Source organism: Phyllobates terribilis, unplaced genomic scaffold (genome assembly GCF_046119375.1).
Source record: "Phyllobates terribilis strain yellow unplaced genomic scaffold, ASM4611937v1 Scaffold_3__8_contigs__length_932513732, whole genome shotgun sequence".
NCBI classification, from domain to species: Eukaryota; Metazoa; Chordata; class Amphibia; order Anura; family Dendrobatidae; genus Phyllobates; species Phyllobates terribilis.
The window spans coordinates 37147623-37174129 of record NW_027362763.1 but is presented as its reverse complement, the minus strand read 5'-3'; positions in this window follow the sequence as shown (position 1 = coordinate 37174129).

Genomic DNA, 26507 nt, shown 5'->3' with positions numbered 1-26507 from the left:
AATATTCATATACTGGACAAGCGCATAGTACTATGTGGGATTAGCCTTCTCTCCAGTACTATGAGGAACCCGAGAACACAATGAGGATTTTATTGATGGTTTACTGACAAACTGCTTACGTTTATTCAAATATTGCAATATTTACAAGGAAAATACAAATCACATCACACAGAATTCAAGCCGGGCCAGGTCCACAAATGCAGAGATCACATAACATGTAAAGATCTTTCAACAACTGTCTCAGTGGAAAATAAGTATCAAAAAATGCACTAAGTCAATTGGTAAGTAAATTTAATGTCCAACTGGGTGCTCGGGGTCTACAGGTGGAATTCATTCCAGGGTCCACTCTACTGCTACTGCACAAGGAAATATTTCATGTTCAGATTTAAACCTTCTGCACATGTGTAAGGGGGAAGACCGGGGTGTAAGTGCTTTCAGAGCAAGGGATCCGGAACTGCCGGAGCCGTACCTCCTGTTGCAGGGGGGAGACAGACAGAGAGCACAGCAGTCATGTCACTGGGAAGTGGGGGGTGTATCCAGAGACAGAGCTGGGAGGTCAGGTGATCAGGGGACTCGTGGTGTGACTAGAGAGAGGGAGAGACGAGGACGTTTTGCTTGGGAAAGCGGAGCTGAGTCCTACGCAGGAGAACAGTGTGAGAGGGTCCAGGCCCCTGGCTCGAGTACTGGGAGCAGGAGTTGGGTGCAGTGGACCGGAGGAGTCAAGCATGACTATAGAGACAAGGGACGCAGGGTCCGTGGAGCAGAGGCACGAGAGGTGCCGTGTTATGGACTAGGGGCTCAGCGGGTTAAACCGGAGACCGCCCGCTGCCGCCAGACGACGGAGCATTGTTTGGGCGGGGAAGCCTGAAGAAATCATCACCTGCTTGCACTGGCGACTGCCTTGTGAGGAGCCAGAGTCAGCTAAGTGTACAAACTGATGTTTACAACCGGTTTGGCTCTGCTACATCTTGTCAGACTGTGAACTATTAGTTATAGATTTTCACCTGTTATTTTCCCTTGTTCTCCCCCCATATTTTCCTTGTTGCTCCTTGCGTGGAGATTGACTTTGTTCTTATTAACCCCCCCTGTTTATTAACCCCGTATTGGCTGCTCTGTGTTTCTGTGTCACTGCATCTAAAGTACCCGTGTTACATTTGGCGTAGTCGGCAGGATGCAGTCGTTAGACACAGACACTGCAGAGCAGTCCATCCTGGGAGCCCCTAGATCTAGCTTGCCGCTGGGGGCCATGCTCAGCAATCTCCCAAAGTTCACCGGGGACAATATGATGCTGTGGGACTGGATTGAGAGAGTTAAAAGTATGTTAAATATGCATCCAATTACCTCAGCTATGCAAGCCGAAATAGCAATACTGGCCCGTGATGTATCGCCCTCCCCATGACCGGGATACTGTAGAAAAAGTGGTGCGGATACTGGAGGAGATGCATGGGGATCCCACCAATGTAGGAGAACTGAAGATACGGCTGTTTCACCAAGTGCAGCAGGAGGGGGAGACTGTGGCGCAGTATGTTAATGCATTACAGAGGGTGCATGCCTATATCACTAGAAAAGGCGACATGGGGAATTTGGAATGGGCCCCCCTGATGTGATCTTAAGGGACCAGTTTGTGGCAGGCCTCAGGGATGTGCAGCTGAAGCAGGCCTTGAGGGAGCGCCTGCGTGCCAACCCACATATGACTTTTCTAGAAGTGGGGGCAGAGGCACGTGTGAGAGAGCAGGAGATGGGGGTGACGGCCCTGGCAGGGATGGTCTGGAGTAATGAGGTACCCACCCCACCTGCAGCTGAACCAGAATGGCCTCGAGAGATGCGGAAGGAGAAACAGGAGATGCGGGATGAATGGTCCAGTCTCAAGAAGACCCCTGCCCCGACACCAGAGATACCCAGATCGATTGCCCTAGTTATGGAAGGAATTGAAATCAGGACCCCCTCTGTAGGAGAGTTCCATAGAGGAGTGAGGCAGCCCTACACAGACAGAGACACGACCTGCTGGAAGTGTGGAGGAGCAGAACATTATGCCAGGGGCTGTGCTAGCCAAGGGCGGCCCCTGTCGCGACAGCCGTTAAACTAGCGGGTTCCGTGTTTGGGGGATACAGCACGGAGCCTGAGGAAGGGGAAAGAAGAAGAGGAAGTCCCAAGGACCTAGTTTCCACCAGCCCAACTGTCTGGGCCGAAATAAGCGGTCGGGCTGTTCACTGCCTGATTGACATGGGATCCCAGGTGACTACGATGACAGAAGCCTACTTTCAACAGCGATTTCCAGAGATAGCACGGCCTGAATGGGGACCAGTAATTAGACTCACGGCAGCTAATCAATTACCCATCCCAGTCGCAGGGGTGGTGTGGATGAAGATGTGGAAGATGTGTGTGGAAAAGATGTGGGAAAAAAAGGAGTCTTCCTGGTCGCAGGGGGAACCGGAAGTGGACCCCCGGTGACCCTCGGAATGAATGTGCTGAAAGAGATTGGGCAAATCCTGATTAGTGAGCCAAAGGAGATTCCTCTAGACCAGTGGGACCCGTGAACTCCCCAAAGGAGGGTCTTTCAACAACTAATCCGAGCTTCCCAGGCTCAGGAGATGTCAAGTGAAGGGAAGATCCTGGGGAAAATAATAGTGCCAGCAGCTACGGCGCTCACATTACCGCCCGGACAAACTGTACTCACATTACCCGCAAGGACCTGCACACCTCTTGAGATAGAACCAACATTGATGGACAAAGTACCCCCCGGACTCTTGGTGGCTCGGACACTGGCTACCGACCAGGGTGGCAATGTTATAGTGCGGTGTGTTAATCTGGGCGAAGATGATTTCACACTCCCTCCCAGGGAGGAAATAGCCCAGATTATGGGAATGTCAGAGAAGTTGGTGAGACCTGATGTGGTACAGCTGTCTGCTGTACGAGGAGTCCCCGAGGACATTGGACATGACCTCACCTCATGCACGTCACTGACAGCATGGGAGAATTCTCCTGCCCTCAGCACTTCAGCGTGAGAATTTTCCCACGCTGTCAGTGACGTGCATGAGGTGAGCCGAGTTCATTGGACATGACCTCGGCTCATCTGGATGCCGTCACAGCGAGACAGTGAGGAGCGCAAGCATGCCTGCGCTTCTCAGTGTCCGCGGGATGACAGGCTGGATGGCAGCGTTCTGCTGCGGTCCAGCCAGTCATCTCGATGTAGCAGAGCTGAAGCTGTCGTGGGAACCATGGAAAGGTAAGGATGATGTTGGTTTATTATTTTTCTTTTATTGCAGGAGATCGTTGGCTTCAGCTGGAATGGGTGTGATGGTAAGTATGGTTTAATTTAGAACAATAAAGAATTGTGTGTTTATTTCAATTAAAGGACTTTATTCTGGGTGTTGTGTTTTTTTTAAATACTTTACTAGAAATTCATGGCGGTCATGTCTAATACTGGCGTGACCCCATGAAATTTGGGCTTGGGGCCAGCTGATAATACCAAGCTGGCCCTAACCCCTTTATTACCCAGTGAGCCACCGCACCAGGGCCCTGGATGAGTTGGGTACAGCGCCAGAAGATGGCGCTTCTATGAACGCGCCATTTTCCGGGGTGGCTGCGGACTGCAATTTGCAGCGGGGGGGGGGCCCAGAAAGCTTGGGCCTCCCTGCGCTGCAGATTCCAGCCCCCCGCTGCCTAGTTGTACCTGGCTGGACACAAAAATAGGGCGAAGCCCCACATATTTTTTTTTTAATTATTTCATGAAATTCATGAAATAATTAAGAAAAAAAGGCCTTCCCTATATTGTTGTGTCCGGCCAGGTACAAATAGTCAGCTGGTGGTTGGGGGCAGCCCGTTCCTGCCTGCTGTACCTGGCTGGACACAAATACAGTGCGAAGCCCCACTTCAATTTTTTTTAATTATTTCATGAAATTCATGAAATAATTAAGAAAAAAAGGCCTTCCCTATATTGTTGTGTCCGGCCAGGTACAAATAGGCAGCTGGTGGTTGGGGGCAGCCCGTTCCTGCCTGCTGTACCTGGCTGGACACAAATATAGTGCGAAGCCCCACTTCAATTTTTTTAAATTATTTCAGGAAATTCATGAAATAATTAAAAAAAAATTGACGTGGGGCTTCGCACTATATTTGCGTCCAGTCAGGTGCAGCAGGCAGGAACGGGCTGCCCCCAACCACCAGCTGCCTATTTGTACCTGAACGGACACAACAATATAGGGAAGCCCTTTTTTTCTTAATTATTTCATGAAATAATTTAAAGAAAATTGACGTGGGGCTTCGCCCTGTTTTTGTGTCCAGCCAGGTACAACTAGGCAGCTGGGGGCTGGAATCCGCAGCGCAGGGAGGCCCAAGCTTTCTGGGCCACCCCCGCTGCAAATTGCAGTCCGCAGCCACCCCAGAAAATGGCGCGTTCATAGAAGCGCCATCTTCTGGCGCTGTACCCAACTCATCCAGGGCCCTGATGTGATGGCTCACTGGGTAATAAAGGGGTTAGGGCCAGCTTGGCATTATCAGCTGGCCCTAAGCCCGAAATTCATGGGGTCACGCCAATATTAGACATGACTGCCATGAATTTCTAGTAAAGTATTTAAAAAAAACACAACACCCAGAAAAAAGTCCTTTAATTGAAATAAGCACACAATTCTTTATTGTTCTAAATTAAACCATACTTACCATCACGCCCTTTCCAGCTGAAGCCAACGATCTCCTGAAATAAAAGAAAAATAATAAAGCAACATCATCCTTACCTTTCCATGGTTCCCATGACAGCTTCAGCTCTGCTACATCGAGATGACAGGCTGGACCGCAGCAGAGCGCTGCCATCCAGCCTGTCATCCCGCAGACACTGAGAAGCGCAGGGTTGCTTGCGCTCCACAGTGTCTCTCTGTGAGGGCATCCAGATGAGCCGAGTTAATGTGCAATGAACTCGGCTCACCTCATGCACGTCACTGACAGCGTGGGAAAATTCTCCTGCACTCAGCGCTTCAGCGTGGGAGAATTCTCACACTGACGCGCTGAGTGCAGGAGAATTCTCCCACGCTGTCAGTGACGTGCAGGAGGTGAGCTGAGTTCATTGGACATGAGCTCACCTTATGCATGTCACTGACAGCGTGGGAAAATTTTCCTGCACTCAGCGCTTCAGCGTGGGAGAATTCTCACGCTGAAGCGCTGAGTGCAGGAGAATTCTCCCACGCTGTCAGTGACGTGCAGGAGGTGAGCTGAGTTCATTGGACATGAGCTCACCTTATGCACGTCACTGACAGCGTGGGAGTATTCTCCTGCACTCACCGCTTCAGCGTGAGAATTTTCCCACGCTGTCAGTGACGTGCATGAGGTGAGCCGAGTTCATTGGACATGAACTTGGCTCATCTGGATGCCGTCACAGAGAGACGCTGAGCAGCGCAAGCACGCCTGCGCTTCTCAGTGTCTGCGGGATGACAGGCTGGATGGCAGCTTTCTGCTGCGGTCCAGCCTGTCATCTCGATGTAGCAGAGCTGAAGCTGTCGTGGGAACCATGGGAAGGTAAGGATTATGTTGCTTTATTATTTTTCTTTTATTGCAGGGGATCGTTGGCTTCAGCTGGAATGGGCGTGATTGTAAGTATGGTTTAATTTAGAACAATAAAGAATTGTGTCTTTATTTCAATTAAAGGACTTTATTCTGGGTGTTTCTGTTTTTTTTTTTACTTTGACTATGGGGTTAGTAATGGGGGTGTCTTATAGACGCCTCTCCATTACTAATCTGGGCTTGATGTCAGCTGGCATTATAAGCTGACATCAACCCCAGCCCTATTACCCCACTGCCACTGCTACAGGGCAGTGGGAAGAGCGAGGCTAAGTGCCTGAATTGGCGCATCCTATGGATGCGCCATTTCTGGGGCGGCTGACGGCTGGTGTTTCTAGCCTGGGAGGGGGCCAATATTCATGGCACCCTTCCTGGGCTATTAATATCAGCCTCCAGCTGTCTGCCTAGCCTTTGCTAGCTATTAAAATAGGGGGGACCCCACGTCAATTTTTTGGGGGGTCCCCCATTTTAATAGCTAGCAAAGGCTAGGCATTCAGCTGGGGGCTGATATTAGTAGCCTGGGAAGCTCCGTGGTTATTTCCCCATCGAAGGCTTCAAACATCTGCCCCAGCCGTCTGCTTAACCTCCGCTAGAGACTAAAATTATGGGGGATCCCACGCCAATTTTTTTTTAAATAAATCCTTTATTTTAACACTAAATGACAAGTACAGTAATCAACACTATCACTGTACTTCTTATATATGTGACTGACATGTTTCTATCTATCTAATCTATGTGTGAAGCTCTATTCTTTCTGTTATAAATTGTCGGGTACCGCTGCTGAATTGCCGGCCGGCTTTTTTAAAGAGACAGTGCATGAAAACACTATTATTTTTTTTAATAAATCCTTTACACTAAATGGCAAGTACAGTAATCAACACTGTCACTGTACTTCTTATATATGTGACTGACATGTTTCTATCTATCTAATCTATGTGTGATTCTCTATTCCTTCTATTCTAAATTGTCGGGTACCGCTGCTGAATTGCCGGCCGGCTTTTTTAAAGAGACGGTGCATGAAAACACTAATATTTTTTTTTATAAATCCTTTACACTAAATGACAAGTACAGTAATCAACACTGTCACTGTACTTCTTATATATGTGACTGACATGTTTCTATCTATCTAATCTATGTGTGAAGCTCTATTCTTTCGGTTCTAAATTGTCGGGTACCGGTGTACCGCTGCTGAATTGCCGGCTTTTCATGTTTCACTGTGAGCACAGTTCCCTTCGATTTGGGCAATCACTCTAATGCCACAACCACCATGGCTGTGGCATTACAGTGAGTGGCAGACAATCCCTGCATGATTGGTGCTCTAAATAGCGCCAGACATGCAGGACACGCTTTTGGTGCACGAACAGTTATCGAACATAACCTCGAACAGCCGAATTTTTTGCAAATCGTTCGGGTTCGTCGAACAACTCGAACACCGCCCAAAACAGCTCGAATTTGAGATTGGCGAACAGTTCTAGTCGAACACCGCTCATCTCTAATAAAGAGGTTAAGGAGATGCTAGCCCATAAGTTACAGAATGGTGTGATACGGGAGAGTCAGAGTCCGTGGGTAGCCCCGATTGTCCTGGTCTGGAAGAAAGATGGGACCCTGCGGTTCTGTGTGGACTGTAGACGACTGCATGCCTGTACAGTACGGGACTCTTACCCACTACCTCGAATCGAAGGGTCTCTGTCAGCCTTAGGGAAGGCAAGATACTTCTCCTCCTTGGATCTGGCCAGTGGGTACTGGCAGGTGCCCGTGGCCGAACATGACCATGCAAAGACGGTGTTCATATTACCCATGGGACTGTTCGAGTTCAAGTGGATGCCCTTCGGTCTGACTAACGCCCCCGGGACATTCCAGCGTCTGATGGAGAGTTGCCTGGGCGATTTGAGCTTTGAGGCAACACTGATTTACCTTGTCGTCATAATTGCCTATGCAGCCACCTTCGAGGAGCACCTCCAGGGACTGGAGCAAGTACTGAGTCACCTACAGATTCATGGCCTAAAGGTGAAGGCCCAAAAGTGCCACTTGTTCTGCAAATAGATCGAATATCTCGGTCATACTGTATCCGGTGAAGGAGTCAGGCCCACCCGGGAGAAGGTGGCCGCCGTACAGGAGTGGCCTACCCCAAAGACAGTGAAGGACGTCCGGGCCCTCCTGGAACTTGCCGGGTACTACCAAAGATTCGTGAAGAACTTCACCCGCATAGCCAACCCATTGCTGGAGCTAATTAAGGGAGTGCTGGTGGGTTCCAAGAATCAGGCGATTCGGTGGGGAAGCAGCCAGGAAGAGGCTTTCCTTTGCCCTAAAAATGCCCCTGATCGAGGCCCCAATACTTGCCTATGCGGATTTCTCCCAACCATTCATACTTCACACTGATGGGAGCCTACATGGTCTAGGAGCCGTTTTATCCCAAGCACAGGAGGGGAAAGAGCGCGTGATTGCGTACGCCAGTCGCTCCCTTCACGACTCCGAGAACCCAGATAATTATAGCTCTTTCAAATTAGAGTTGCTGGCTCTGGTTTGAGCAATGACCGAGAAGTTTGCAGAGTATTTGTCCGGGTCCGAAGTACTGGTGAGAACAGATAACAACCCACTGGCCCACCTGGAGAATGCAAAATTGGGAGCACTGGAGCCGCGGTGGGTGGCCCACATGGCCAGGTACCGGTATAAGATCGCCTACCGGCCTAAGGCAGAGAATACTCATGCTGACGCCCTCTCCAGAGTGACATATGAACGGCCTGATCATGACCGCGATGAAGATTTGGAGGCGGATGAGACCCCTAGCTTCCAAATTTCGTGGGACCACTGACCGCGGCGCAGGGACAGATCGGAGAGACTTCGGAAGAACAAGTGCTAGGGCGGCCAAGAGATGACTGGATCCGACTTCAACAGACTGACAGAGAAGTTGCTCAATTACGTCAATGGGTGGCTTTGCGGCAAGTCCCCAGTCGAGAAGAGAGGAGTACCCTGTCCCCAAGAGCACTGAAAATGCTGGGACAATGGGAGAGACTGTGTTTGCGAGACAGGCTGCTGTACCTACGGGTGCAGCTACTGCGAGAGTTTGGGACCACCTGGCAAGTGGTGATCCCAGAGAAGTTGGTCGGAGTAGTGGCCAAGGAGGGTCATGAATGAAGGGCTCACTTTGGACCAGAGAAGACATTTCAGTGATTGCAGAGGCTGGTGTATCATCCCAGACTGCGAGTAACAATAGAAGACACTTGTCGAAGATGTCGGAGCTGTGAGCTGGTTAAGCCCCTGGAGCAGCGGGTCCCCATACAAACCATTGTGACTTCTGCCACCTTGGAGGTGCTGATGATCGACTATTTGGCAGTTGGACAGGCGCCTCTCGGGTATGAACATTATTAGAAAAAAAAGCCCAAACATCAACATTAAGGTGTAAGCGGGAAAACACACTTCCCCCAGACACCGATCTATACCGACTCACTGAAGTCATTTTTTATAAGGAGGAAGAAAGAGTCATCATGGCTAGAAAATTGTACATATTTTATTTGAAATAGATTCATGTAAAAGAACACAATAGATCAGATCAAAGTGCAAAATGACTAATGACAAGACAGACCAGACCGTCCACAGCCCACAAGGTAAAGTGCTAAGTACGTATTTAAATTTGTGCAAAGTTGCAAAAAAATCGCACCAGAAATGCCATAGAGGTAAGGCAAAACACACACACCCTAGTCACTAAATATCAGATAGTCAGTTAATCACTGCTGGAGTCTGAATAACAGATGAAATTGGCCTGTGACTACAACAGATTTTTGAGGGTGGTGATCTTACCTAAGTTTAATGGCTGAGGACAGGCTGGCCAGACAAAAGGTTGCGGTGGCATACCCCAGTAAAGAAAACCGACCAGACCATCCACGGCCCACAACATAAAGTGCTAAGTGTGCATTTTATTTGTGCAAAGTTGCAAAGGAATAGCACCAAGGATATGAACATTGCCTGGTGATGACAGACCACTTCACAAAGTTTGCGGTGGTGACCCCGCTTTATCTCATCGTTTTACCAAGAGTGGGATGGGATGCGACAGGTCCTTGACTGTCATTGGAGTATTCTTAATACAGAGCCGTCCCTACGTGACCATAAAGGTAATTCACCACTCATGACGGCACGTCGTACGAGAAACCTTGGGGACCTCTTAGTGTCCAGTCATTACGTTCCCCCAAGGTCTAATCCATTTGGGTCCCGTGGGCCAACCGTGGGCTGCTTTCCTTGTGGTCATTCATTATCTTGCCTGCGCCAATGTCTCGCGCAGTGCTCATTTCACGTCCTCCGACGGTTCCCGTCAGTTCAAGATCCTCCACTACATTTTGTGTGTCACAAATAATGTTGTGTACTATGCCACCGATAGATGTGGTCTGATCTATGTAGGCTTGACATCCAGGGAACATTGGGTTAGGGTACGTGAGCACGTGCGGGACATCGGCGCGGCCAGGACGGTGACTGATTTACGTGAGCTTAAGACCTTACCTCGCCACTTTAGGGTTTCACATAACTGTGACCCTAAATCATTATTGGTACGTGGCATTGATGTTGTGCACCTCGGATCCCGAGTTGTCAACTAGTGTTGAGCCACCCCCGTAGTGTTCGAGTTCGGTTCGGTTCGTCGAACACCCTTGTGTTCGCCGAACTGTTCGTCGAACACCTTCGAACACCGTTAAAACCAATGCCAGGCAAACAAAAACACATAGAAACACATAGAAAACACCTTCAAAGGAGTCCAAAAGCTGACAAACTGCTCAGAAGACATAACTAACACATGGAAAAGTGATAAGTACATATAGTCATGCGAAAAGAAAAGAGGTGGAGGAGTAAAAGGAGGGGGAGACACAGATATAGGCATGTCATGCCCTTCTAAAATCCAAAAAGTGAGAAGCCGACACGGCCAGTCCATTCCTGCCCGTGCCACCTCCGTTTTTGCCAGAGCCGCGGTGGACTCTGACGGCCAGCCCCCCTCTCCCAATACTGGTGCCTGTCCGCTGGTGGGTCGAGTGAGCCCCCCTGTGGTGGAGGCAGCTCTAAGCTTTTTAATTTAAATTGTCTCTCTAATTTGAATGAATACACTTTAAATCCATTTACAAGGATCTATTGAAGGGCAAGTCTCATGCCAGCAGCCGCGTAATTCCAGCTCCAGTAGCGTCCACTAAAGCTGCTGCAGTTAAAAATCTTTTATAAGGATCGAGCTCGGCTGTCCACCGCAAGGTGTCCTACCGCCAGTCCCAGCCCCTATGCCTTGGGGTGCCTCCTGATGCTCTTCACTGAGTATCCCGTGGTCCCGAAGCATTTCCTTTGAAGGTGGTGTAGCTTGCTTAACAGCCGGGATAATCCGCTGACTAGCAGACACTGCTACTAGGCACAAAGTATTTCCTGGGCTAGATGCAGTTAAAAATTTGTTATTAGATACTCTCATTGGATGCTGAGAAAGCATTCCATAGAGTCTCCTGGCACGCCATATATTATTCTCTTAAAAAGCTTGGGGTAGGGGTGTAGGGGACCCTTTTATAGCCAAAATCACGGCCCTGTATCACAATGCGTCACCTAGGCTGAAGAAAAATGGAACTGTAGCACCCCGAGGGCTCGGTTGTTGCAGAGGTATTGCACCTCACCCAGAGGTGTGATATCTCATTCTCAGGTAAGGATGGAGTGTGGATCTGGACCCCGACACCTGCATGCATTACACCACATTGCCGTGGGGCAGGGCGACCAATATGCCCCTGAGATGGGCACGACAGTCCCTGTCCCTGGCTGGAGTGGGGGGAGGGAACACTGAGGAAGGGGAACCCTGTAGTGCAGGAGCAGGGAGGAAGCAGTTCCTGGGTGCATTGAGAAGGGAGTATAAAAGGTGGGCACCATCTTAGTTCAGTGCAGAGAAGTCTGAGCAGAAGTGACAGGGAGCAGGAGCTCTGCATGAGCTCGGCTCCGGAGGCGGGCCCAGTAACAGAGGCCCAGGCCTGGAAGAGGGAAAAGGAAGGAAGAGGAGCAGAGAAGGCTCCAGGAATGAGGAACGAAGGGATCCCAGGGGTGTGGACGGGCGAGTCGCCACCGCACGCCCGAATCCACCTGCATAGAGGGGTCAGGCCAAAGGGGGAGACCGGTCCCCGAAACTAATGGAGGCGGGAAATGACCCTCAGCTAGAAACTGGAAGCTGTGACATTTTATGTGGCTCAGCCCCTCGCTACACCCGCTGGGAGAGCAGCACATAGGGTCAGGGAAACTGGCGCCAAGTTTACCAAGAGGAGGCCCGAGGCAGCCGGACAGAAGTGTTGGTAAGAAAGGCTAGACAAAGGACACACAAAGGGGGTCCTGTGAAGTGCTCCAAAGTTATCTGGGAGTTGTCTGAGCCCCTCACCTGGTGAGCACAGTACGACGTGGGCAGCCGTTACCTGCAGAAGTGGTCTGGATAATAAGAACTGTGAGTAAATGCCCTGGACTGCATCACTGACTCGGTGTCGTTACTGCTGCTGCCCTGCACCATCACCCCCATGCTCCGCATACACTGCCCTGTGGCTATACTTCTCCCGTGGGGAGTTATGCTACGCTCTGCTGCACCCACAACACCAGCCTCAGTGGTCTGCCCTGCAGCGGCGGCTCACTCTGACCGCAATCCACGGGTGGCATAGTCGGACATTTAAACATCAAAACCACATAAATAGTTCCGCCACTGGTTTGACCGCTCTGAGCCACGGAACCGGGTCGCCGCCACGGAGACTACAACCACCAGCATCCACCAAAAAGGGTCCAGCTCTGGATGTCCCAAGGTCCAGGGGGCTTCAGAACATTTCAATCACCTTTCATAATCACCAATGGGACAAGGCAGGAATGTCCTCTGTCCACTCTCTTATACATCCTAGTGACGGAGCACCTGCTCTCATCAATTCGCCATAACCCCAATATTAGGTGGATTGAGGTGGGAGGCACCGAGTACAAGTGCTCTCTATTTGCTGATGATGTCCTAGTATATATCACTCAATCACATATATCCATCCCTGCTGTTATGGCTGAAATAGATCACTTTGTTACATGGTCAAATTTTAAAATCAATACAGCGAAGTCTGAGGCCCTCGATGTCTCCCTCCCAAAATCCATACAGGATTCCATCCAGTCCAACTTTCCCTTTGCCTGGCCCTCACAGGGTATCAAATTCTTAGGAATTCCTATTCATAGAGACCTCTCCCGTCTATGTTATCTTAATTTTGGACCCTTTATTGAACAACTCCATACAGACCACGGTTGGCAAGTTAGAACTGTAAGATTCACTACGTGAACCACTGGTGTTTTGTGGAAAAGCACATGTACACTGTGTACCAAATTATTATGCAAAAAGTGTTTAGGAGTGATAAGGGAAGAATTTGTTTGTTTGTCAGTTAAACTCATTGATGGTGATGTGTGTCAGGGCTCTTTATATCACTTTAAGCAATTGCAGACACCTGTGCTAATTAGTTTGGCAGGTGTGTCCAATGAACGGCAAGACTACTTAAGAAGGCTGTCCCACATTATTAAGCAGCCTACATTTTCTGCCAAAATGGGAAAGAAAAAGGATGTGTCGGCTGCTGAGAAGCAACAAATTGTGGAGTGTTTAGGTCAAGGCATGACTACAATCAACATTGTGCGATGATCAGGATGAAGTGTCTTGGCAATCAAGAAGTATGTAGCTGATTTACAGCACACACGTGTGCGTGCTGATAAGGGCAAATTGAGGACTCTTTCCTACAGGCAATAACGTCAGGTTAAAAGAGCAGCGGCAAAAAAGCCTTGTCATAGCAGCAGATAAGTTTTTGAAGCTGCTGGTGCCTCCAACGTCCCCCGAACAACAAGATGCAGGGTCCTTCAGAGGTTTGCAGCTGTGCGTACGCCATCCTGTCGACCTCCTCTATCCACTGCACACAAGCAGAAATGGCTCCAGTGGGCCAAACATTACATGAAGACTGATTTCAAAACTGTTTTGTTCACGGATGAGTGCCGTGCAATGCTCGATGGTCCAGATGGATGGAGTGGAGGATGGCTGGTTGATGGACACCCCACGCAAACACGGCTACAGCGCCAACAAGGAGGAGGTGGAGTAATGTTTTGGGCTGGAATCATGGGGAGAGAGATTGTCAGCCCCTTTAGGATCCCTGAAGGGGTAAAGATGAACTCCATAATGTATGTGGAGTTTCTCAAACAGCACTTCCTGCCATGGTTCAAGAAGAAGAACCGTGTCTTCCGCAGCAAGATCATTTTCATGCATGATAATGCACCGTCTCATGCTGCACTTAACACATCTGCATCTCTAGCTGATATGGGCATAAAAGGGGACAAACTTATGGTGTGACCCCCCATGCTCCCCTGACCTCTACCCCATTCAGAACCTCTGGAGCATCATCAAAAGGAGTGTCTATGATGGCGGGAGGCAGTTCACATCTAAGCAAGAGCTCTGGGAGGGTATTCTGTCCTCATGCAAAACAATTGAAGCAGAAACCATCCAAAACCTGACAAATTCAATATACGAGAGAGTTCAGAAGCTCCTTTCGAACAAGGGGTCCTATGTGCAAATGTAACATCACCTAGAATAAAGTTTTGAGTTGAAAACTGTTTGATTTCAGTTTCTAATAACCTGTTAATGCTTATAATTTCAAAAATGACCATTTTTTTGGTCTTTATTAAAATGAAAAGGTTGATCCAAGAGTGTGGGGGATCTAAGAGTGTGGTAACCTAGTAGTCAGGATTACTTCGAATTCTGACAATCTGAGGGTCATGTTGCAGGTAGTGCAGCAAGAAGGCACTTATGTGTCTTGCGCATCTCGGAGCCCCAAAATTATTTTCCGGGCTAGATGCAGCTAAAAATTATTATTAATTTTAAATCTGGTGGAGCTTAGTATAGATGGCCTAATAGAATCAGTACTGCACACTGCTACAAAGCCCAAATTATTTTCCAGCCAAGATACAGATAAACCTGATTAGTAATTTGAAAGCTTAAAATGGTTGGTGAGGTGATTTTAACAAATCATCAAGCTTTTACTCTCCCCAGGATGACACAGGGGTAGAAAAGTCATTTCAGATCCATGATTTGTTCATCTTTATGAATGTGAGTCTGTCTACATTATCAGTGGAGAGTCGCGTGCGCTTATCTGTCAGCACACCACCAACAGTGCTGAACACAGGTTCAGACAGAACGCTGGCTGCGGGGCATGACAAGACCTCCAAGGCGTAAGTGGCGAGCTCCGACCATTTATCCAGATTGGAAGCCCAAAAAGAGCAAGGGTCCAGTGGCACAGTCATGGCTTCAATGTTTACTTGGAGATACTCCTGTACCATCGTCTCTAGGCGTTGACTATTTGTCAGACTTCTTGTCTCCTCTGGCCTTGCAAAGGATGAGCTAAAAAAGTGGTGAAATGATTCCGCAAAATTGATGTTATCAGCAGATACTGTGTTTCTGTTACGGTTTGAGTGGTGAACACTCGACGGTCCCACGGTTGGCAAGTTGGAACTGTGAGATTCACTACGTGCACCACTGGTGTTTTGTGGAAAAGCACATGTAAGATTCTGCAACAGTCTCTGCTGATACTCCTGCATGCGTGCATCCCTTTCTATGGCAGGAATTATTTCTGCAAATTTACTTTTGTACCGGGAATCTAACAGTGTGGCAACCCAGTAGTCAGGATTATTTCTAATTCTCCCAATTCAAGGGTCATGTTGCAGGTAGTGCAGCAAGAAGGCACTCATGTGTCTTGCGCATCCATGAGCACCAAGTCCCTGTTGTGTTGGTGGCGAGGTAACAATCATGCTTCCTTCCTCTGTCCTCTCCCCCCAACCTCGCACAACAGAAATGTGATCAAGGTCTCCATCATCTGATGAGTCTTCCATCAGTTCGTCCTCCACTTCTTCCTGGGCTCCTGCACCTTCCTCACTAGTTTGGCTGCTACCATGCGCCCTGGTAAAACCATTTGCCCCCACCCTCACATGCCTGCCGCCTTGGTGCTACCGACCTTCTGGACCTTGCAGATGTTAGCCCTTCCGCATACAACTCCTTCTCCTCTACTTCCTCCACCTCCTCTTGTGCCACCACTTGACTCCGAATTCTGTTTAACATGTGCTCCAGCATGTAAATCACCGGAATAGTCTTGCTCATAATGGCATCGTCACCACTAAACATCTTCGTCGCCATTTCAAAACTGTGCAGAAGGGTGCATAGGTCCCTGATCTGAGACCACTCCTCCAGCGTGATTTGCCCCACCTCTGGATCCTGTTGGCCCAGGCTATATGTCAGAACGTATTGCACCAGGGCTTGTTGGTACTGCCACAGTCGCTGCAACATGTGCAGAGTTGAATTTCACCGGGTAGGCACATCGCATTTTAGCCGGTGAAGTGGCAGGCCCAACGACATCTGTAGAGATGTAAGTCGCTGAGCTGCGGGATGCGAACGGCGGAAGTGAGCACACAGCGACCGTGCCCTCTGCAGAAGGCCATCTAGTCCGGGATAGAGGCTAAAAATTGCTGGACAACCAGGTTCAACACGTGAGCCATACAAGGCACGTGTATGAAATTGCCCCGGCGAAGGGCCGCACCCAGGTTTGCAGCATTGTCGCACACAGCCTTCCCTGGTTTCAGGTCCAGTGGAGACAACCATTCATGAAATTGGTTCTCCAGAGCTGACCACAACTCCTCAGCTGTGTGACTCCCATTTCCCATACATTTCAAAGTAAAAACCGCCTGATAACGTTGAGCCCTACTGTCAGCATAGTAAGGAGGTGTGCAGGATCCCTTCTGCGCAGTTAGAAAGCTTGTGGCATGACCAGACAGGCTTTGGGTGCAGGTGGAGGACCGAGAGGAGGTTGAGGAGGCAGAAGCAGTGGAGGAACTTTGACATAAAGAGGATTGACGCACAACTCGTGGGGACTGCAAGACTTGGACAGCAGCCCCTTGTCCTGCTGTCACCATAGTTACCCAGTGCCCAGTCAGCGACATGTAACGCCCCTGTCCATGCCTACTCATCCAAGTGTCTGTGGTGAAATGCACCCTGTCACACACAGAGTTTCTCAATGAAGCGGTGATGTTGTGTGCGACATGCTGGTGGAGCGCAGGCACACCTTTCTTTGAGAAGTAGTGCCAACTGGGCATCTGGTACTGGGGTACTGCGACGGACATAAGGTCTCGAAAATCCTCTGTGTCCACCAGACGGAAAGGCAGCATTTCTGTAGCCAAGAGCTTGCAGATGGTGAAATTCAACCTCTTAGCTTTCTCATGGCTAGGAGGAAATGGTCTTTTACTTGTCCACATCTGAGGGACTGAGGGCTGGCTGTTGTGCTTAGACGGGGTTGATAAGGGTGTCCCCGGCAAACTGCCGGTCTGTGAGGAAGATGCAGGCGGACATGTTAGGTTGCCTTGATCCAAAGGTGGTGCTATCGATGTCGGACAGCGCTCAACACCAGCTGGTGCTACCACCTCCAAAGAAAATGATGACCTGCCAATCACGCTGGCTGTTGCGGGTAAAGAGGTGGCAGGTCTGCGTCCCAAAACAGGTGTGACTGCTGTCTCCCCAGTCACAGAGGATGAAGAGGCCGCAGATGCACAAGATGGGGCAGACGGTGGTTGGCCCGGCCATCTAGGCCGCATTGTAGCACAGTGAGCTTCCCACTGCAACTTATGATTCATGTCCATGTGCCGGTTCATGCAAGAAGTACTCAAACTATGTATTTTTTGGCCTCTACTAAGCTTTTGTTGACAAATGTTACAAATAACACGAGTTGGGTCATCTTTATCGATCTGAAAAAATGCCCAGGCTATGCAAGGCTTAGCACCCATGCGACTTGAAGAGCCCCCACGACTTGTGGTCAGAGGCAGAGTTGTGTTTGAGGATGCAGTTGTTGACGTGCTTCCAGCACTACGTCTCTGCCCAGGAAGGCGCAACCTGACCTCGTCGTCACTAGCATCCTCCTCCACCTCCTCTGCTGACCTCATCTCTTGGCTGACTGTGGGTTGACAGTAAGTGGGATCTCCAACCTCATCATCATCACCCTGTGTGTTATCACACCCGTCGTACTCAGAGCCAACCTGTTCCTGCCCTGACAAAAAACTAAAGTTGTCGCTCGAATCAGGTATTTGAGTCTCATTATCGTCTTCCTCATTGTCTCCACCTACAGGAGTTACAGTTTGGGAATGAGGGACTACATTATGGTCACAACCTTCTGCGTCTGGTCCTGGATCCGTCTCATAAAGATTCTGGGCATCAGTGCAGATCATTTCCTCGTCTGGATTCACAGAAGCGCTGGAGCCGACCTCTGATTCCCAGGCTATAGTATGAGTAAACAGCTCTGCAGACTCAACCATCTGTTCTACCTCATACTCAGATGGGCAGCTGGAGATTTGGGATCTGTGAGGAAGCAAGTGCGATTGGGGTGACATCTCTGAGGGCTGGAGTATTTGTGATGTTGAAATTGATGTGGAGGAGAGCCCACTTAAAGGAGCACTTGATATCCGTTGAAGCACCTGCTGTTTTTGTGCCTCATCTGGAATTTGTAGCGATTGGCGTGGCCGTAAGAAAGGGATCTTATCACATTGTCCGCTAAAAGAAGTAGACATTTTAGTTTTGCTGGAAGATGGTCTTTCTTCTGCAGATGTTACTGTTGCTTTAACACCTACTCCACGGACACAACCTTTTTTCCCCTTCCCAACATGCCTATTCACCTTTCCACCAGCAGCAGGCCATTTTCCACTCATTTTGGTGGTTAACTAATTCACAACTATGGAGTTGTTTGCACAAAAAAACAATGGATGGGAACCGAGCAGAGCTGAGTGGCCAAACTGTGGTATTAGGCCAAGACTATTGTCTGGGTTAGATGCAGAAAAAAATAATATTCAGTTTGTAAGCTCATGGAGGTCAGTATAGATGGACTAATAGAACAAGTCCCACACACAGCTAGAAGCCCAAATATTTTTTCAGAGCTAGATGCAGAAAAAATTTATATTCAATTTGCAACCTGATGGAGGTCAGTATAGATGGACTAATAGAACAAGTCCCACACACTGCTAGAAGGCCAAATATTTTTTCAGAGCTAGATGCAGAAAAATATTATATTCAATTTGCAACGTGATGGAGGTCAGTATAGATGGACTAATAGAACAAGTCCCACACACTGCTAGAAGGCCAAATATATTTTCAGAGCTAGATGCAGAAAAAAATTATATTCAATTTGCAACCTGATGGAGGTCAGTATAGATGGACTAATAGAATGATGCTATGCCCAAAAGGTTTTACTGCACTAGGTGCAGTAAAAAAATTGGTATTCTATACACAGGTGGTATAGCTTGCAACACAGATAGGCTACTCCACTGACTAACACACTCTGCAATAGGCCAAAAAGGATTAGCTTTGCTAGATTTAGCCAAATGCTGTGAAAAAAACTTGCACAGCACTGGCACAGACCTGCCTGTCAAAAACTGATAGGAACTGATCTAACTTAGTCCTGAAAAGGACTCCAATTACAATCAGTCTTTACTCTCAACCTATCTATTTAAGAGCACAGACCTGCCTGATAAAAGTCGTAGGAAATGCTGTAACCTAGTCCTTAAAAGGACTGCAATCACAACTATTCCCTACTCCCAAGCTATCTGTATATTTGTGCGAAAATTGGCTTGAAATTAACAAGGTATAGTGCACACAGAAACAGCGGTGCCGTCTAACACGCAGCTGCAGCAGTGAGAAAATGGTGGCGACGGGGAAAATGTCTGGGTCTTATAGGGCAAGGACATATGACATACACAGCCAATGACACATGCCCTTGCTTGTGTGAAATAAAGCACTTCGCTCCGTGAGTGCGCTGCTGATAGGCTGACAGACTGCACCTCCCCACTGTAAATACGGGAAAGAGAAAAAAAAATGGAGATCTTCATTATTCCTGCAGAGATCCATCCCCTGCCCCTCCCCACGCCCCGCTGTACACTCAAACTGCGTATTAACATTAATTTTCATCATTGCTGAGAAAAAATCCAGTTATGATTTTGCTGCACGAACAGTTATCGAACATAACCTCGAACAGCCAAATTTTTTTCAAATCGTTCGTGTTCGCCGAACGGCTCGAACACCGCCCAAAACAGCTCGAATTTGAGATTGGCGAACAGTTCAAGTCGAACAACGCTCATCTCTAGTGGCAACATCAAACAGGTTCTTGCTCGTAAAGAGGCCCACTGGATAGTTAGCCTTAACATGGTGAGCTCACGGGGCCTGAATGAGACCCTGAGCTTTTCTCCTTTTTTATAATATATGTATATTCTTTATTATGTACATTTTACTTATCTGTCTTATTCATATATTTGATGTTCTCCTGCTCACTTTGTACTATGTCTTTCGTGAGATTTGTTATTTTATGCCTTTTTGCATTTGTTGTTATTATTTTTTAATATTGTCCTTTTTCTTTAGTGGATACTCTTTATGGACCTTTATATTTTCTACTATAAGGACCTCATTGGGAGATACACATGGGATTCTACTTTGATTTTCTCGTCATCTTGACATTGGATGAAGGCCTTTCATGTGACCTGGACTGTGTCGATCATAACCTACGAGATATGGGGATGTTTATTGTGCCAATGTATGCCACAGGTCAGCATTCACATCTACGAACTGTATTATATTGTTATGTACCTGTTATGCAATGTCATGTACTTTTAATTTACTGCTTTGTTGGATTTAATTGACTCACATCATTCAAGAACATCCACTGTCTGTGCTTGTGACGATCTCTGATACTCACCTCTTCCTATTTTTCTCATGTCTGGATGTCCCCAGTGTGATGTCTTGTATTCTCTGTCTGCCGCTGCGCGCATCCGCTTTGCTGGTCTCCTTCTACTGGCGCGCACCCGGGTTATCTTTGGCCCTCTGCTCATCCGCACATCTGCGCATGCGCGGATGTCGTGACGGCCTGGGCGCGCGCACGGGGGACGAGTTCCTGCGGCGCATGCGCCATTGATAGCGCTAGACTCTGCCTACACACGGCCTCATTCCCTAACGACGATCATGTGATATGCCACGTGACCACACGTGACAGCATAATTAAGGTCCTTTACATTCTCTTTGCAATAGCCTCTTGAGAAAGCCTGCGTGCTGAGGGCAAAACGCGCGCCGAGGCATCTCCTTCCACGGAACCCTTCTTATTTCCAGCGTTACCTCATACTCTAGGTAAAGCACCTTTTATTGTCTCTATGGGCGCTTGCTATTTCAAGTAGACACTATGTCTTAGACTGTTCATTACTACAGCCCCTGACTTATTTTGTTGGTGCATGTTTTGCCTTTTCCTTCTCTTCCCTCCCGCCATCTCTGTTCTATTATTTTTTTCAAATGTGTATGATATAGAGATGTGAGGTTTTTTTTGGAGATACGCTGGACACTCCTGACCATATACACCTGATCATTCAAGCTGTGATTCTGTCTATGTATGTATTTATTGTGTGTTATTTAAGCGTCTGTTTACTATGCGATATTTATCGTGAACAAGCAATTATTTAATAAACTTATATATATTTTGCTGTTACCTGTATGTCCCTCATCTTTTCTCCTATATTAATTGTTTGATAATTTGTAGAATGCCTGCTGATTACAGACTACATCAACCCCATGTGCTGTACCAGTCGGCATCATTTGGAGGACAATAATGCTACAGGACTTCAGCCTAGGGACCATGGTTTGAGCTGGTGGATTACAAAACTGCTCTACTGCCCAGCACTAAGCCCACAAATTCTTTTGGATAACCCACGTTGTGACATTCCGGACACCTGGCCACGTGCCTCACTTTGCTTCCTAAGCTTGCTGCTACCTCCTCTCTGTGGATGCCCACCAAAAGCGAGGTGCTGCTGGGTGGGGTAGTTGATCCTGGATACCTCAAAGTCACGGAGGTTCTAATCTCAAGCCAGCAAAAGGGTGAGACCCTGTCACTTGCACTAGCTTGTGTCCTTTCTAGGAATGTAATACATACTGTTAACTGTTGGTGACCCAATAAAGTGTTACCGGAGTGTGGTACCACCCTATTTTGTCTGAGTAGTGTTTTGGCCACAGGGATGGAGTACGGGCATTCAGTGGGATGAGCCCTGTCCTTTGTGGTCTTTCTACCGACAGGCTAGCGGACGAGAGCACCCACTGACCCTTGTATCCACAATGTCTATGATCTCAGTGAATAGCAGGAGTCCAGCAGGTGAGTATATCATTTGTATTTAATGTTACATCATTTACATTAGAAGGTTACGGTGCTAACCACTGAGCCACCTGCTGCTCTACTCTTTGAATGAAGCTGTGCTTTGCAGCTCCACTCAATGCTGACATCTGACCGCTCTAGAGCAAATAACAGCTGATCGTTTTTCAAGAATTAGGTCAGACACATACTAACCTGATATTGATGACCTATACTACTTCCTAAATCTAAATGTCTATTTTTATGTGGAGGGGACTGGTGACTTTAGACACTATAGGGTCTGATATACACTCAACTAATTAGGGAGGGTGCTGCCTGGTTGCTGGGGGTAGTGTTGAGTAATATTTTGTTGCAGCCTCATGCTCCCCCATCCCATTAACCTATATCTGGAAATTTGGGATGTTTGCTCCACATCTCGAAAAGAAGTTTGGTGTCATTATTGCATAATTTTCTCTATCTCTCTTCCACTTGCAGGACGGAAATAATTTTCTTTGCATCATTTAGTCTACCTTTGTCCATCTCCCTGCCTCTTATTTACTATACTGCCCCACCTTCCTTATGTTTGGATATTTCATGTTCTTGTTATCATGCATTTTGTGATATACACTACCGTTCAAAAGTTTGAGGTCATTTAGAAATTTCATTATTTTTGAAAGAAAAGCACATTTTTTTTCAATAAAGCTAACATTAAATGAATCAAAAATCCACTCTATACATTGTTACTGTGGTAAATGACTATTCTAGCTGCAACGCCTTGTGTTTATTGAAATATCTACATAGGTGTATAGAGTCCCATTTCAAGCAGCCACCACTACAGTGTTTTAATGGTACATTGCTTTTGCTAACTGTGTAAGAAGGCTAATGGATGTTTAGAAAACCCTAGAAAAACCTTGCACAAGTATGTTAGCCCAGCTGAAAATGGTTTGCCTGATTTGAGAAGCTATAAAATTGACCTTCCTTTGAGCTAATTGAGAATCTGGAGCATTACATTTGTTTGCTCTATGAAACTCTCAAAGTGGCCAGAAAAAGAGAACTTTCATGTGAAACTCGACAGCCTATTCTAGTTCTAAGAAATGAAGGCTATTCCATGCGAGAAATTGCCAAGAAACTGAAGATTTCCTACAAGGGTGTGTACTACTCCCTTCAGAGGAGAGCACAAACAGGCTCTAACCAGAGTAGAAAGAGAAGTGGGAGGCCCCGCTGCACAACTGAGCAACAAGACAAGTACTTTAGAGTCTCTAGTGTGAGAAATCGATGCCTTACAGCTCCTCAACTGGCAGCTTCATTAAATAGGACACGCAAAACGCCAGTGTCAACGTCTACAGCGAAGAGGCGACTCCGGGATGCTGGCCTTCAGGGCAAAGTGGCAAAGAAAAAGCCATATCTGAGACTGGCTAATAAAAGAAAAAGATTAATATGGGTAAAAGAACACAGACATTGGACAGAGGAAGATTGGAAAAAACTTTTATGGACGAATTAAAGTTTGAGGTGTTTGGATCACACAGAAGAACATTGTGAGACGCAGAACAACTGAAAAGATGCTGGAAGAGTGCCTGATGCCAGCTGCCAAGCATGGTGGAGGTAATGTGATGGTCTGGGGTTGCTTTGGTGGTGGTAAAGTGGGAGATTTTTACAAGGTAAATGGGATTTTGAATAAGGAAGGCTATCACTCCATTTTGCAATGCCATGACATACCCTGTGGACAGCGCTTGATTGGAGCCAATTTCATTCTACAACAGGACAATGACCCAAAGCACACCTCCAAATTATGCATGAACTATTTAGGGAAGAAGCAGGCAGCTGGTATTCTATCTGTAATGGAGTGGCCAGCGCAGTCACCAGATCTCAACCCCATTGAGCTTTTGTGGGGGCAGCATGACCGTATGGTACGCAAAAAATGCCCATCAAGCCAATCCAACTTGTGGGAGGGGCTTCAGGAAGCAAATTTATCAAGATTACCTCAGCAAATTAACAGCTAGAATGACAAAGGTCTGCAATGCTGGAATTGCTGCAAAGGGAGCATTCTGTGACCAAAGCAAAGTGTGAAGGAGAAAATTATTCTTTCAAATAAAAATCATTATTTCTGACCTTGTCAATGTCTGGACTATATTTTCTATTAATTTTGCAACTCATCTGATAAATAAAAGTATGAGTTTTCATGGAAAACACAAAATTGTCTGGGTGACCCCAAACTTTTGAACGTGGTAGTGTATATATATTGGCCAATATAGCCAATGGCCAATAGAAAAACACACACACATATATATATATATATATATATATATATATATATATATATATATATATATATATATATATATATATATATATACACTGCTCGAAAAAATAAAGGGAACATTTAAACAACAGACTATAACTCCAAGTAAATCAAACTTCTGTGAAATCAAACTGTCCACTTAGGAAGCAACACTGATTGACAATCAATTTCACATGCTGTTGTGCAAATGGAATAGACAATAGAAGGAAGTTATTAGCAATTATCAAGACACCCTCAATAAAGGAGTGGTTCTGCAGGTGGGGACCACAGACCACATCTCAGTACCAATGCTTTCTGGCTGATGTTTTGGTCACTTTTGAATGTTGGTTGTGCTTTCACACTCGTGGTAGCATGAGACGGACTCTACAACCCACAGAAGTTGCTCAGGTAGTGCAGCTCATCCTGGATGGCACATCAATGCGAGCTGCGGCAAGAAGGTTTGCTGTTTCTGTCAGCGTAGCGTCCAGAGGCTGGAGACGCTACCAGGAGACAGGCCAGTACACCAGTAGACGTGGAGGGGGCCGTAGGAGGGCAACAACCCAGCAGCAGGACCGCTACCTCTGCCTTTGTGCAAGGAGGAACAGGAAGAGCACTGCCAGAGCCCTGCAAAATGACCTCCAGCAGGCCACAAATGTGCATGTGTCTGCACAAACTGTTGTTAAAGATACGATTCTAAAATCTACTAAAAAACATTATATGAAACTCTGATGTATACTAAATATCTATACTCAGGGTCGGACTGGGGTGGTTGGGGCCCACAGGGAAAATTGACTCTAAGGGCCCACCCTACTGCCATATTCACATACCTGTTAGCCGTTACTCCTGTTATAGTGGAGCATCTCCTGTAAAATACAGGCGGCTCCTGCACATGTATTGTGCACCACTATAACTGGGATGTAAAATTACGGTATGTTACATTACAGGGGTTCTTTGATGAAAACAATTTTGCACTGATCCACAGGTTAGGTAGCAGAAATCTTATTGATCGGTGGAATCCAACCATTGGAAACCGCACCAATCAGAAGAATGGGGAACCTTTATGCCAGACAGGACAGTTTTATCCCCATTTTAAAATGGAGCTGCAAGTGGGATGTCTGACCGTAGCCTCATTCATTCTCTTTGGGGGCTTCCAGAAAAAAAAACAAGAGCAGAGCTTGCAGCCACTGAGGGAATGAATGGATCGGTAGTCGAGTTGCCCATGAGCTCCAGACTAATGAGGAGAAAAGCTCCACATTCTGCAGATAGGTGCAGGTCCCAGCAGTCAGACCCCCACTAATCAATTTATCCTTAGGTCACGTTCACACATTCGGTATTTGGTCAGAATTTTACATTACTTATTTGTAAGCCAAAACCAGGAGTGGAACAATCAGATGGAAAGTATAATAGAAAAACGTCACCACTTCTGTATTTATCACCCGCTCTTGGTTTTGGTTTACAAATAATGATGTAAAATCCTGAACAAATAATGAGCGTGTGAATGTGGCCTTAGGATAAGCGATTACTTGTTTTCATCGGAGAACCTCTCTAAGTGCATATTTGCTATTGTGTAATAGACACAGGACAGGGAGGGGTTAAATGTCAAAGCAATTAATCTCTATTGGAAATAAAGAATCTTCTACTTATTGATATCAGTGAGAACAAGTGAATCCTCCATGCACAATGTAATCTCCTATGCCAAGACCAATAATACCACATAGAAGGGGACAAATACCGTCACACTATGACCAGACCACATATTACCACCACATAGTGACCGAATAATACCACATGCAAGGGAAAAATACCAACACACCAGTGCCTGACCGCATATTACCATGATATAGTGACCGCATAATACCACATACAAAGGAGAAATACCCCCACACTATGACCAGATCACATATTACCACCACATAGTGACTGAATAATTCCACAGACAAGGAACAAATACCGCCACACCATGACCAGACCACATATTACAACCACATAGTAACTGAAAAATACCACATACAAGGGACAAATACCACCATACCATGACTGGACCACATATTACCACCACATAGCGACCAAATAATACCACATACAAAGGAACAAATACTGCCACATCGTGACCAGATCACATATTACCACCACATAGTGACTGAATAATACCACATACAGAGGAACAAATACCGCCACACCATGACCGGACCACATATTACCACCACATAGTAACCAAATAATACCACATACAAGGGACAAATACCGCCATACCATGACTGGACCACATATTACCACCACATAGTGACTGAATAATACCACATACAAAGGAAGAAATACTGCCACATCGTGACCAGACCACATATTACCACCACATACACGTGACAAATACCACCATACCATGACCAGACCACACGTTACACGTTAGATAGTCACCGAATATTACTACCATAAGGATCATGAATAAAAAACACAATACTAATACAAAGGAGCTCTGTATACAGTGTAAAGTGTGCATTTACATGTAACACACTGACTCGCCA